We start from the raw sequence: 14,332 nt of genomic DNA, 5'->3' as shown, positions 1-14,332 counted from the left end.
AGGCCAAAAATGTGCTTTTGTGACTGAAGTTTTATCCTTTATGGTCTGTGCTCAAAGGCTTACTGAATTCTGAACCTATTTAGATAATTAATAGAACTGATAATTGAATGCAGTACTCTGAGTGATGTTTGAAGTTTTAAAGTAAGCTTCTCTTGGATAAAGTAAGTTTTCTTACCCGGCTTTCCATGAAACCTGAACTATTGGTTAATAGCTTAGTTGTTTTTGGATACTGCCTAAAGAAAACTATCTTCCCTTTACGTGGATTATTGACACTGTTATGGGTTTCCACATAGATTTAAAGAAGTTAGGGAGATACTGGTTTTGCAGGTTGTTGTGTATAAAGCATTGGCCTTTCTTGGAATAGTAACTAACAATGTTTGTGTTATTCCGCCAATATTGAAGAATACAGATTGTTTAACTACAGTATGTTAAACAATTTTATGAATTGTAGTTAAACAATATGTTTCTTCAATATTGGCAGAATAACACAAACGTTTTCTGTTTCTATTGATAGATGAATATGTGCTTAGGACTCTACTCTCAAAGAATTTGGTATTTTCATGATGTCTGTAGTAGTAATTCTTTGTGTTCAAATTCATCCCAAACCCCATCTCCCTTGCACTCATTCTTCACAGAACACAAAAACAGAAAAATAAAACCCAGACAGTGTATTCCTTACTATATTAAAGTGCACTTTTTTTTGGACAGAAACCACAAGTGTTTATTGCAGAAATCTGGCCAAGGTCCCAAGTGGCTGGGCAGGTGAGATAGGGAGGGGTGGAGGAAGTGATCTGGCCCAGGCGCTCAGAGCTGTGAGGTGAAATTGGGTGCCAGGCTGCAGGTGAGACCTATGCCATCTGGTTCCACATTCAAGGCTTTCATTATGTCATCCTGTACCACCATGGAGAACCTCCTGAGACATCAATAAAGTACAATTTTTTGATAGTTTGAAATTATTTTAATTTTTATATCATTTTAGATGGAGGAGGCATTTATTTAGTTATAGAATTTTTAAGTCTCAACCAAAATATCTTTGTAAAAAATTTATTTTATATATCTACCATCATACAGTAAGGTTTTTGTTTTTGTTTTTGTTTTTGAGAGGGAGTCTCTCTCTGTCATCCAGGTTGGAGGGCAGTGGCGCAATCTTAGCTTACTGCAACCTCCGCCTCCCGGGTTCAAGCAATTCTCTGCCTCAACCTCCCGAGTAGCTGGGATTACAGGCGTCCGCCACCACACCCGGCTAATTTTTGTATTTTTAGTAGAGACGGGGTTTCACCGTCTTGGCCAGGCTGATCTCAAACTCCTGACCTTGTGATTTGCCCGCCTTGGCCTCCCAAAGTGCTGGGATTACATGCGTGAGCCACCACACCCAGCCCAGTAAGGTCTTTACTACTTAAAACTGTGTATTTTCCACTACATTAGTATTAAATGCATACTAATGCTGACTGAACTCAATAATGTTATTTCTGATTGCTTTCAGATAATGCTTGATCTAATCTGGTATCTATAGCTAAGAATGTAAAGTAAATGAGAAATTGTGTTACATATAGGTTTCTATGGCTGCATTCTTTTCTGTATAATTTTTATTTTTACAGTTTGATTATTGTAGACATGTAAATACTCATAGTAATATCATATTTAAACACCTTTCCTATTTGTTCTATTCTTATTTTTAAATAAGGGGATGCAAAATTAGACCTATATGTTTTACATCATCTTTTGCACATGCCCTTTTTAGAAATGAAAAGGAATATGATTGACCTGGATAAATTAATGTAATTCTTTGAAGGCTGAAGTAAAACCCGTTTGATACCAATAGCAGTTTCTGAAGTAGCTGTGGCTAGAAAGTTAAAATAAGCCTAATTAATGAGATGATTGTCTTTATGAAATTGGATGCTATAATATATCTGTGTTTTTGAGCACTCATGCATTAAAGCTTGCATGCTTTAAAGGATACGTTTTTGTTTAACATCATCAGCATTCACTTCAGCCAAAATGATGGAATTCTTTTTTCTCCCCAGCTTTGAAAATCTAATATATATATTTTTTTGGTTTGTGGTTTTAATGTTCCATTGCAGAGCAACATGGGAGATGCTGAAACAGGCAAGAAGACCTTTATTCAAAAATGTTCTCAGTGCCACACAGTGGAAAAAGGTGAAAAACACAAGACTGGTCCAAATCTCTGGGGCCTCTTTGGCTGAAAAACAGGACAAGCACCAGGATTTTCTTATACAGAGGCAAACAAAAACAAAGGTAAAAACTAGCAGTTGTGGGAGAGAACCAGATACATTGTAGGAAAGAATAAAGCATATGATTTGGCATTATAATAATTTCGTAATTTGCAGTGTTAAAAATGGACCACGCTTTATATATTACTGAAATATGGATTTATATCATAAGACCTGCATTTGGATAACTGATCATCCTTTTAATCAGAAGAATTAAGAATCTTGTATGGCATAGGTTTTTGCCTATACGGGGTATTTGATTTTAGGTAATACATTTTTCTTGAAAAAGTATAAGCTAGATTTTTAAAAAATCATATTTTAGTGGTATAATGGCAGTAGTGATTCTATTTGTAGTATTGATTTTAGCAGAGTGGGAGGAATATTACATAGTTTGAAGAGTATATTCAGCATGTTTTTTTGTTTGTGGGAAGAGGGTAAAGTGAGACAGTATCTTAGGGTTAAGATCGAAGTGGTTGGAAAAAACGACACTATCTTTGCAAAGCAATTTGTCATTCCTGGATATTATAATCATATGGAGATATATATGTGTGTGTATATATATATAATATCTCTGAGAATGGAAATTATAATATGATAATCTTGTTAAATATATATATGGTTTTATATATATATATATCAGCTTTTTTGAGATTATATATATATCAGCTTTTTTCAAAATAGGGTATAACTCTATTTGAAACTTTTCTTGGGGCCTAGCATATCTTATAGGTTGGCATTTCAAGTCACTACTATTTGGAAAGGATTTTATTTTATTTTTTATTTCTTTTTATTATTTTTATTGAAGTGATATTTATATAACATAATTAGCTGTTTTAAAGTGTACAATTCCATAGCGTTTAGTGCATTCATAATGCTGTAAAATCACCGCCTTTCCCTATTTTCAAAACTTTTTTATCACTCCAGAACACCTGCATCCATTAAGTAATCACTCTGCATTCCCCCTTAACCCTATTCCCTGGCAACCACTAATCTGCATTCTGTCTCTTTGGATTTGCCTATTGGATCATATAAAAGGAATCATATAATATGTGACCCTTTGTGTCTGACTTCTTTCACTTAGCATAATGTTTTCAAGGCCCATCTAAATTGTAGCACGTATCAGTACTTCATTCCTTTCCCCCCACTGGAAATGTTTAACAACAACAACAACAACAAAATTGCAACAAACAACCCAGAATACAACAGGTGGTACTGAGAAACTAAGTCTAATAATTTTTTATGGCAATCAACACTTCTTGTGATGCTTCATTCCTTTTTATGGGTGAAATTCTAGTTATGGCCTCTAGCTACATAATTCCAATCTCTGACTTTGTTATTACATGACCCCTGTGCATCTCTGTCTTTACATGACCATTTTCTCATAAGGACACCAATCATATTGGATTAAGGGCTCATCCTACACCAATATGACCTCATCTCAATTAATCACATCTGCAATGACTCTATTTCTAGACAAACTCATATTCTGAGTTACCAGGGGTTAGGACCTCAACATATCTTTATTTGGGGGAGACTCATAATAAAGGACTACTTTTACATATAAAATAAATACATAATTGGCCAAACATGGTGGCACACACATGTAATCCCAACACTTTGGGAGGCTGAGGTGGGAGGATTACTTGAGGCCAGGAGGATTACTTGGTCTGTAAGACCAGCCTGGGCAATGTAGTAAGACCCTGTCTCTACAAAAAATAAGTTAGCTGATGGCTGGGCATGGTGGCTTATGCCTGTAATCCCTTTACTTTGGGAAGCCAAGGCGGGTGGATCACCTGAGGTCAGGAGTTCAAGACCAGCTTGGCCAATATGGTGAAACCCCATCTCTAAAAAAAAAAACAAAAAAAAACCAAAAAAACCACTTAGACCAGGCGTGGTGGCTCACGCCTGTAATCCCAGCACTTTGGGAGGCCGAGGTGGGCAGATCACGAGGTCAGGAGTTCAAGACCAGCCTGGCCAACATAGTGAAACCCCGTCTCTACTAAAAATACAAAAATTAGCCAGGCATGGTGGTGCGCACTTGCAGTCCCAGCTACTTGGGAGGCTGAGGCAGGAGAATCGCTTGAATCCAGGAGGCAGAGGTTGTGATGAGCCGAGATCACGCCATTGCACTCCAGCTGGGGCAACAGAGCAAGACTTTGTCTCAAAAAAAAAAGTTAGACAGATGTGGTGGTATATTCCTCTAGTCCTAGTTACTCAGGAGGCTGATACAGGAGGATGCCTTGAGCTCAGGAGGTTAAGGCTGCAGTGACCCATGATCTCACAGCTGCATTTCGGCCTGGGTGACAGAGTGAGACCCTGTCTCAAAAAAAAAAAAAAGAAATTAAGTAAATAAATTTATAAATACATAATTGATAAAGTACTTATACTAAAAGTACATTGAATAAAATTTAATATTTGTCAAGTCAGTAGTATTTTATCATCTTTTAAAATGTCAGCATATTTATTATTAACACAATATCATTGTATTTGGGATGTGCAAAAATGGTGGTAATAGGTACTGGTAATAATTTGGTCTTTGTCCTGGGTTCCTGGCAAGGAACCTCTAAAACCTTGGAATTTCTAGAGTGATAGGAGTATGTTTGTTATTATAGTTGGCCCCTGGGACCAAGACCTGAGTTTATGTTAATAAGATGAATTGCAGTGAACTCCCAGATAGTTTCAGGATGGGTGCTGACCAAACTGAAAGGACCAATGAGGTGATTACATAATTAAGGCTTTGAGCTAGATGAGTAAGTCTGACCTCTGGGAACAGAAAGGGGGTTGGAGGTTGAGTTCAGTCACATGGCCAGTGATTCACACAATCATGCCTGTGTAATGAAGCCCCAATTAAAAACTTTAGACACTTTCAGCTGGAACTCTGGTTGAGCTTCCTAGTTGGTGAACACATCCATGTGTTGGGAGAGTGATGAGACCTGATTCCACAGATAAATGACTCAGAAGCTTGTCATTTGGGACCCTCCCAGCTGTCACCCTATGGGTCTCTTCCCCTGACTAGTCCTGATTTGTATCCTTTATAATACAACTATAATTGTAAATATAGTTCTTTCCTGATTTCTGTGAGTTGTTCTAGTAATAAATTATTGAAGTTGATGAGGTTGTGGGAACCCCCAAATTTGTAGCCAGTTAGTTGGAAGTTTGGGTGGCTTGGGGGCCCCTGAGCTTGCAGCTGGTGTCTGAAGCAAAAGGGGCTGAGGAGTCTGTGCTTACTCTGGGCAGGTAGTATTAAACTTGCATTGCAGTTATTGCAATAGGATTCTCAGTTGATAGACTACTGAATAGATCAGTTTTTAACTCATCTTCATTCTTAGAATTTATATAGCTTTTTAATTTTTAAAGTAGTATTTCTCTATAGAGTCATTTTATTATTATTATCCTGTTATAAGCACAATTTTTGAAATTCTAATTTGTAGAGCAGTCTTAAGCCAATGTTGTTCCTCTAACTGCCAGTAGTTTGAGGAATTTATTCCTTAATAGCATTGATTTGAAATAATATTAAAATTTATACCAAATATGCCTTTTATTACATAGATTGTTGCCAATGGTTGAAAGCTGTATAAGGCTCGATTTTAATATTATTTAAGAATTAGAAATAAAATTTCCCTAAATCAGATTATTTAAGTAATATTTGTGACTAATTTGACGGTATAATATTATTATTTGTTAGTTCTGCTGATGAAATAAGAACAATAAGTAGCTTACTATGTTAATTGCACTAGGATTTTAAAATAAGTTTACTTAAAAGTAAACAAGGATTTAAAAAATATGTTAGCACAGCTTGGCTAAAAACAGACTTCAATAACTAAGAAGAACCAGGAAGTCAGTAGTTCAGTGTTAATAAAAATTGTGCTGCACTTGTCAACCATATTTTATTTTTTTGTGTATGACCTTTCTGTTGCAAATAATTATACTATTTTTATTTTCAGAAGAATACAGAAATTCTCAATTTTAAAGATTCTTTGTCCCATATGTCTTGTATGGAATAGAGTTTTACAAAACTCATGATTATAGCAATAATCTTATGTGGTTTTTTAAATTGTAGCAAAATATACATAACATAAAATTTACCATTTTAACCATCTTAACTTACAATTCTGTGTCATTTTAAGCACATTCACATTGTTTTGCAACCATCACCACCCTCCATTTCCAGAACATTTTCATTTTCTCAAATTGAAACTCTGTACCCATTGAATAGCCCCTGGCAACTGACATTCTGCTTTGTGTCTATGAATTTAACTGCCCTAGGTACCTAATACAAGTGGAATCAAATCATACAGTATTGGTCCTTTTGTGAGTGGCTTATTTCACTTGGCATAATGTCTTCAAGGTTCATTTATGTTGTAACGTGTTGAAATTTCTATCTTTTTAAAGACTGAATAATATTCTATGTAGATAGCATTTCGTTTATCTATTTATCCATTGATGGAGACTTGGGTTGCTTCCACCTTTTCGCTCTTGTGACTAATGCTACTATGCACATGGGTGTACAAATATCTGTCGAGCCTGTGTTTTCATTCCTTTGGGTATATACCCAGAAGTGGAATTGCTGAATCCCATGATAATTCTGTCTAATTTTTTGAAGAACAGCCATATCATTTTCCACAGTGGTTGCACCATTTTATGTTTCCACAATTCCATTGTGAATTAGAATACACAAGGGTTCTAATTTCTCCAACTTCTCACCAACACTTATTTTCTGTTTTTGTGATAACAGCCGTCCTAATGGGTTTGAAGTGCTATCTCATGTGGTTTTGGTTTTCATTTCCCTAATGATTGGTGATGTTGAGCCATATATATTGTGTTTTTCTTTCTTCTTTAATTTTTTTTTTTTTTGAGATGGAGTCTCACTCACTCTGTCACCCAGGCTGGAGTACGGTGTTGTGATCTTGGCTCACTGCAACCTCTGCGTCCCAGGTTCAAGCTATTTTCCTGCCTCAGCCTCTAGAGTAGCTGGGATTACAGGTGTGCGCCACCACATGCGGCTAATTTTTTTTGCTGTTGTTGTATTTTTAGTAGAGACGGGGTTTCACCATGTTGGCCAGGCTGATCTTGAACTCCTGGCCTAGATGATCTGCCAGCCTCGGCCACCCAAAGTGCTGAGATTTCAGGCGTGAGCCACTGTGCCTGGCCGTACTGTATTTTTAAAAACATCAGTAAATGGATAAAATTTTTCTTTTGAGAATAATGTCTTTATAGTGCATTGAAGTGCCACTTGCATTTTTGGGCAATGATCATTGAAGTGGGTTTTAGAAACAAATTGTTTGAATTAATTCATGATTTTTCCAGGATTCTATGCTAATAAATGGTGGAACTAGGATACAAACCCTCGTTTTCTTGGGCCTTTAAAGAAATCGTATCATGAGATTAGCATATTAGCTAAACTATCTTATTAGAGATTTAAGTCTTTATCTTTTGCTTATTGTCATGTCAAATTTTGTTAGTGGATGCAGTAGGAACACATTGAATCATAAATGTATTAATAACTTCAAAAATATTTTGAAATGCTTACATTATACAAAAATCCAAATAGTTCAAAAGAAATATTTACCATTGTGTGTGGTAAGGAAATTATGCATGTTCACTTTTCCTACATTCTCCTATTGCTGTCCCTCTACCAACTAAATTTATTTGGCAATATTATTCTTTTTGATAATTTTAATAGTCATATTTATACTTTAAAGAATATCCATGTGCCTCTACAATTAGATTGATCTACATTAAGCAACATCTGCTTATCCTCCACTATGAAGGATGAGAAAGCCAAAATATTTATACAACCTCCCATTTTTCATAGTCTCCAAGTCTTACCACTTAAGTATGTTGTTATTTCTACTCTGATATGCCATATGTCATTTACACCCCATGTAACCATAATTACCACAGTTGTTTTTAGTGTTTGCTCTACATTTAAATAGTACCAGTGAGTGTTTCCAGATTTTACCATATTATCTTCATTTATCTTTTGGTTAGTGGATGGTTTTCTATTCATTATAACAATAAGAAAGTATTACCAGAACTATGTTGTCCCAGTTTTTGGATGTTTAAAAACAGTTGGGGATTGTTATTACACTTGAATGATAATTTGGTTGTAAAATTATTGGGAGACATTTTAGTTGCTCAGGATTTTATATGCTTTATGTTGAATTATTGTTTGGAGAAATATGAAACCAGCCTGATGGCTTTCCATTATGAGTTACTTGGTTTTTTATTTTATTTTTTCCCCCTATGTTTCAGTAAAAGTCTTATTGAGAGTTAGCAAATTTGCTAGGCTATAACTAGGCCTTGATTGATCAATTTCAGTATCTCCTGGGATATGTTGTATTCTTCCAATTGATAGATTCAGTGCCTTTAGTTTTGAAAGTTTTCTTGAATTGTATGTTGTAATAGTTTTACTCTATTTCATTTGTTTTTTAAAAATCTTACTTGGGCCACTGGTTGTGCAGATCTTGTATCTCCTTTGTCTGAGTATCTTCTGTATCTGTCATTTGACCTTAGAGCTGATAGCTAGAGTGATCATTTAAAACTATTTTTTCCATTTCATTTTTATCAGTATTTTGAAGTCTGATTGTGCTAGCAGCAGCATTGTCCCTTTTTGCTGTCATTTATATGTTTCTGTTTTATCATTTTCTACTAGCGTCTTTGTAGCTCTGTGATATGGTTTGGCTCTGTGTCCCCATCCAAATCTCATCTCGAATTATAATCCCCATAATCCTCACATGTCGAGGGAGGGACCTGGTGGGAGGTGACTGGATCATGGGGGTGATTTCCCCCATGCTGTTCTTGTTATAGTCATTGAGTTCTCATGAGATCTGATGGTTTTATGAGTGTTTGAAGTTCCTCCTTCACACTTCTCTCTCCTGCCACCTTGTGAAGAAGGTACCTTGATTCCCCTTCATCTTTCTCCATGATTATAAGTTTCCTGAGGGCTCCAAGCCATGTGGAACTGTGAGTCAGTTAAACCTCTTTCCTTTATAAATTACCTAGTCTCGGGTATTTCTTTATAGCAGTGTGAATGGACTAGTGTAGTAAATTGGTACCAGGGGTTTGGGGCACTGCTGTAAAGATACTTAAAAATGTGTAAGAGATGGCCGAGCACGGTGGCTCACACCTGTAATCCCAGCACTTTGGAAGGCCAAGGCAGGTGGATCACGAGGTCAGGAGATCAAGACCATCCTGGCTAACATGGTGAAACCCCGTCTCTACTAAAAATACAAAAAAATTAGTCGGGTGTGGTGGCATGCACCTGTAGTCCCAGCTACTCAGGAGGCTGAGGCAAGATAATTGCTTGAACCCCGGAGGCGGAGGTTGCAATGAGTTGAGATTGCACCACTGCACTACAGCCTAGGTGACAGAGCAAGACTCTGTCTTAAAAAAAAAACAACAAAATGTGCCACACCAGTTTCAACTATGGCTAACTGGATAATGGGCAGATGTTGGAACAATTTGGAGGGCTCAGAAGACAGGAAGATGCGGGAAAGTTGGGAGCTTCCTAGAAACTTGTTGAATGGTTTTGACCAAAATGCTGACAGTGATGTGGACAATGAAGTTCAGGCTGAGGTGGTCTCAGATGAAAATAAGGAACTTATCGGGAACTGCAGTAAAGGTCACTCTTGCTATGCGTTAGCGAAGAGACTGGCAGCATTTTGCCCCTGCCCTAGAGATCTATGGGACTTCGAACTTGAGAGAGATGATTCAGAGTATCTGGTAGAAAACATTTCTAAGCAGCAAAGCATTCAAGAGGTAACAGAGCATAAAAGTTTGGAAAATTTGCAGCCCAACCATGTGGTAGAAAAGAAAAACGTGGGCCAGGCGCGGTGGCTCAGGCCTGTAATCCCAGCACTTTGGGAGGCCAAGGTGGGCGGATCATGAGGTCAGGAGATTGAGACCATCCTGGCTAACACAGTGAAACCCTGTCTCTAGTAAAAATACAAAAAAAAAAAAAAATTAGCTGGGCTTGGTGGTGGGTGCTTGTACTCCCAGCTACTCTGGAGGCTGAGTCAAGAGAATGGTGTGAACCCAGGAGGCGGAGCTTTCAGTGAGCTGAGATCGCGCCATTGCACTCCAGCCTGGGCGACAGTGAGACTCCATCTCAAAAAAAAAAAAAAAAAAAAAGAAAAACCTGTTTTCTGGGGAGAAATTCAAGCTGGCTGCAGAAATTTCTGTAAGTAACAAGGAGTTAATTGCCAAGACAATGTTAAGCACCAAGACAATGGGGAAAATGTCTCCAGGGCATGTCAGAAACCTTCAAGGCAGCTCCTCCAATTACAGGCCTGAGACCTAGAAGGGAAAAATGGTTTTGTGGACCAAGCCCAGGGCCCCACTGCTGCTCTGTGCTCTGTGCATCCTTGGGATTTGGTGCCCTGCTTCCTAGCCACTCGTTCCAACCATGGCTAAAAGGGAGCAAGGTACAGCTCAGGCCGTTGCTTCAGAGGGTGCAAGCCCCAAGCCTGAAAAGCTTCTATGTGGTGTGGGGCCTGCAGGTACACAGAAGTCAAGAATTGAGGTTTAGGAACCTCTGCCTAGATTTCACAGGATGTGTAGAAACACCTGGATGTCCAGGCAAAAGTCTGCTATAGAGGCAGAGCCTTCATGGAGAACCTCTGCTAGGGCAGTGTGAAAGGGAAATGTGGGGTTGGAGCCCCATCACAGAGTCCCCACTGGGGCATTGCCTAATGGAGTATGAGAAGGGGGCCACCATTCTCCAGACCCCAGAATGGTAGATCCACCAACAGCTTGCATGTGTGCCTGTTTTGCCACAGACACTCAATGCCAACCTGTGAAAGCAGCCAGGAGCGGGGCTGTACCCTGCAAAGCCACAGGGGTGGAGCTGCCCAAGACCATGGGAACCCACCTCTTGCATCAGCATGACCCAGATGTGAGACATGAAGTCAAAGGAGATCATTTTGGAGCTTTAAGATTTGACTGCCCTGCTGGATTTCGGACTTGCATGGGGCCTGTAGCCCCTTTGTTTTGGCCAATTTCTCCCATTTGGAATGGGTGTATGCACCCATTGCTTATATCCCCATTGTATCTAGGAAGTAAATAACTTGCTTTAGATTTTACAGGCTCATAGGAGGAAGGGACTTACCTATCTCAGGTGAGACTTTTGACTATGGACTTTTGAGTTAATGCTGAAATGAGTTGAGACTTTGGGGGACTGTTGAGAAGGCATGGTTGGTTTTGCAACGTAAAAATGATGTTAGATTTGGAAGGGGTCAGGGGTGGAGTGATATGGTTTGGCTCTGTGTCCCCACCTAAATCTCATCTCGAATTGCAATCCCCATAACCTCCACATGTGGAGGGAGGGACCTGGAGGGAGGTGACTGGATCATGGGGGCAGTTTCCCCCATGCTGTTCTCATGATAGTGAGTTCTCACAATATCTGATGGCTTTATAAGCGTTTGGAAATTCCTCCTTTTCTTGCTTCTCTCTGCTGCTGCCTTGTGAAGAAGGTGCTTTTTTCCTCTTCACCTTCCACCATCATGGTAAGTTTCTTGAGGCCTTCTCAGCTATGTGGAATTGTGAGACAATTAAACCTCTTTCCTTTATAAATTACCCAGTCTTGGGTATTTCTTTACAGCAGTGTGAAAATAGACTAGAACACTCTACTTTGAGCCCTTAATTCATAAAGGCCTTTTTTGAAGCCATGGAAATATGGCTATGATTTTCATCTGCCTATTTATTAATACATAATTTCTGATGTGTATTTTTCATTTAACATTTCGTTTTTGTTTTTTGAGACAGGCTCTCACTTTGTTGCCCGGGCTGGAGTGCAGTGGTGTAATCTCAGCTCATTGCAGCCTTGACATCCTGGACTCAATTGATCATCCCACTTCAGCCTCCGGAGTAGCTGGGACCCCAGACGTGCACCACCATGCCCGGCCATTTTTTTTTCTATTTTTTGTAGAGATGGGGTTTCACCACATCACCAAGGCTGGTCTTGAACTCCTGAGCTCAAGCAATCCACCTGCCTCAGGCTCCCTAAGTGCTGGGATTGCAGGTGTGAGCCACCATGCCTGGCCTAACTTTTGTTTTTCATATTCCTTTCTGCTGTGTGTATCTATGTGGCGTGTGTGTGTGTGTGTGTGTGTGTGTGTACTGTGTGTATTGTGTGTATTTTCAGTACTTTCTTGTGCTGGTTATTTTTGATTATTACCCATCTTCTGATGAAGATAATCTTTTTGGACTAGTTATTTGCAGAAGGAAAATAAGGATGATGGTCTGAGTTTTCCGGTTAGTTTTGATGTCTTCCTTACCCATAGTTATATTAGAGATAACATATGCCTGAGCGTGTATGGGTTTATGTTTTGGTGGGGCTGTTATTTGGCTCTTTACTTCAGCTGGCAAAGACTGGCAGGCCTGGGGTTATGTTACCTTTGCAGTTTCTCTTGTACCTTATAGTATAAGTTAGAGTGCTTCTTTCAAAGAGGACGTATTTATGTTTTCTTCATTCATCCTGGCTCCCATAGTCCTCCATGGTGTCAAACTGAATTTAAGAAGACTTTCATGGCCAGCTGATATATCCTATTCTTTTTGAGCTAAACAAAGGCTTATGCCTTTGCCTTTCAGAGTGTGTCACATACTTTGGAGAGATGCTTAGTGAAAGGTGTCATTTCACTCTGGTCTGGGTTTCATGTCCTTGGTAGGCTTCTAATTATAACAATTGTAACAGGTGCTTCCTCAAAGGTTTTATCAAAAGTGAAGGTAGCATTTCTGTTTCTCTTTCTCCATGTTCTTTTTGACTGGTTTTAGAAAGAAAAGAAAGGAACCTTTCTCTATTGTCTTAAAACTAGATTTTTGAAATCATGGATTTTGATGGAGATCTGGATAGAGGCAGCTTGGTATAATAGGTAGAAAAAACATGGAAATATGAGTTAGTAGTCATAAATTCTTGACTCTAGGTAGCTTTGTAATCTTAGGAAAAGCTTTGGACCATCATTTAATAATCTGCAAAATTAGAGATTGGATTACATGATCTCTAAGACCTTTTCTAGAAGGAACTCACTGTGATTCTTGGAGCATGAGGAACTGTTTAAGCATAACACATCTTTGGTGGTAGTTCATTGGTTTACCACAGAAGACCCTAAACAGTATGCGACTATTGGATTTCTACAGAGAAGCCAAGGAGTGGAGACAAATTTTGGAAATTTCTTTTAGGTCAGAATCTATAAGTCTCAGTTAAAATAGCCTCCCTACTGAATCCAAGATTAATCTTTTGTTCACATATGTAGGTCAGATCAGAAAGTGAGCCCTACAAATGTAACTACACAAACTTAAAACTTACCTTCACCCTTGTAGGTATTGTATGGGGAGAAGAGACTCTGATGGAATATTTGGAGAACCCAAAGAACTATATCCCTGGGACTGTACGTGGTGGCTCATGCCTGTAATCCCAGCACCTTGGAGGCCGAGGAGGGTGGATCACCTGAGGTTAGGAGTTCAAGATCAGCCCGGCTAACATGGTGAAACCCCATCTCTACTAAAAATACAAAAAATTGCTAGGCGTGTTGGTGCGTGCCTGTAATCCCAGCTACTTGAGAGGCTGAGGCAGGAGAATGGCTTGAACCTGGGAGGCGGAGGTTGCAGTGAGCCAAGATCGCGCCATTGCACTCCAGCTTGGGCAACAAGAGCAAAACTCCGTCTCAAAAAAAAAAAAGAAAGAAATATATCCCTGGAACTAAAATGATCTTTTCTGGTCTTAAAAAGAAGAGTGAGAGAGAAGATTTTATTCAATATTTGAAATGGGCAACATCTTCACTTCGGAAATACGTTATAAGCCAAAATTTCTAATTTCAAAAATTGCACGTTTGGAGAAGTCATATTTGATCTTTTTTGATCAGCTTGTAGTGAGTTTAACATTTTAAAATAAAGGTTGATATTTTTTATTGTGTGTGATCTACTCATCAGGAGCCCTTCAGATTCTGAACTCGCTTTTGTTGGCATGCTTAGGGAGGGGATAGGTCAGGATGGAGGAGGAGAAGGAAGGAAACTAAAATCTGTTGTGGTTCAGTAGTCTCTACATGCACAAAATAGTTTATAAGTCTAACAACCACTATTGATGATGGCTTCCACATACTTAT

At 38.7% G+C, this 14,332-nt stretch overlaps 1 pseudogene; it reads left to right on the top strand.

Moving 5' to 3' along the window:
* The first annotated feature begins 2,087 nt into the window (after nucleotides 1-2,087).
* LOC115832286 lies at nucleotides 2,088-14,042 on the top strand (annotated as a pseudogene).
* The last annotated feature ends 290 nt before the right edge of the window (nucleotides 14,043-14,332 follow it).

This window comes from Nomascus leucogenys, chromosome 22a (assembly GCF_006542625.1).
Source record: "Nomascus leucogenys isolate Asia chromosome 22a, Asia_NLE_v1, whole genome shotgun sequence".
Taxonomy (NCBI): domain Eukaryota; kingdom Metazoa; phylum Chordata; class Mammalia; order Primates; family Hylobatidae; genus Nomascus; species Nomascus leucogenys.
Note: the sequence above shows the minus strand (reverse complement) of the source record. Positions and strands in the feature narration are given on the sequence as shown.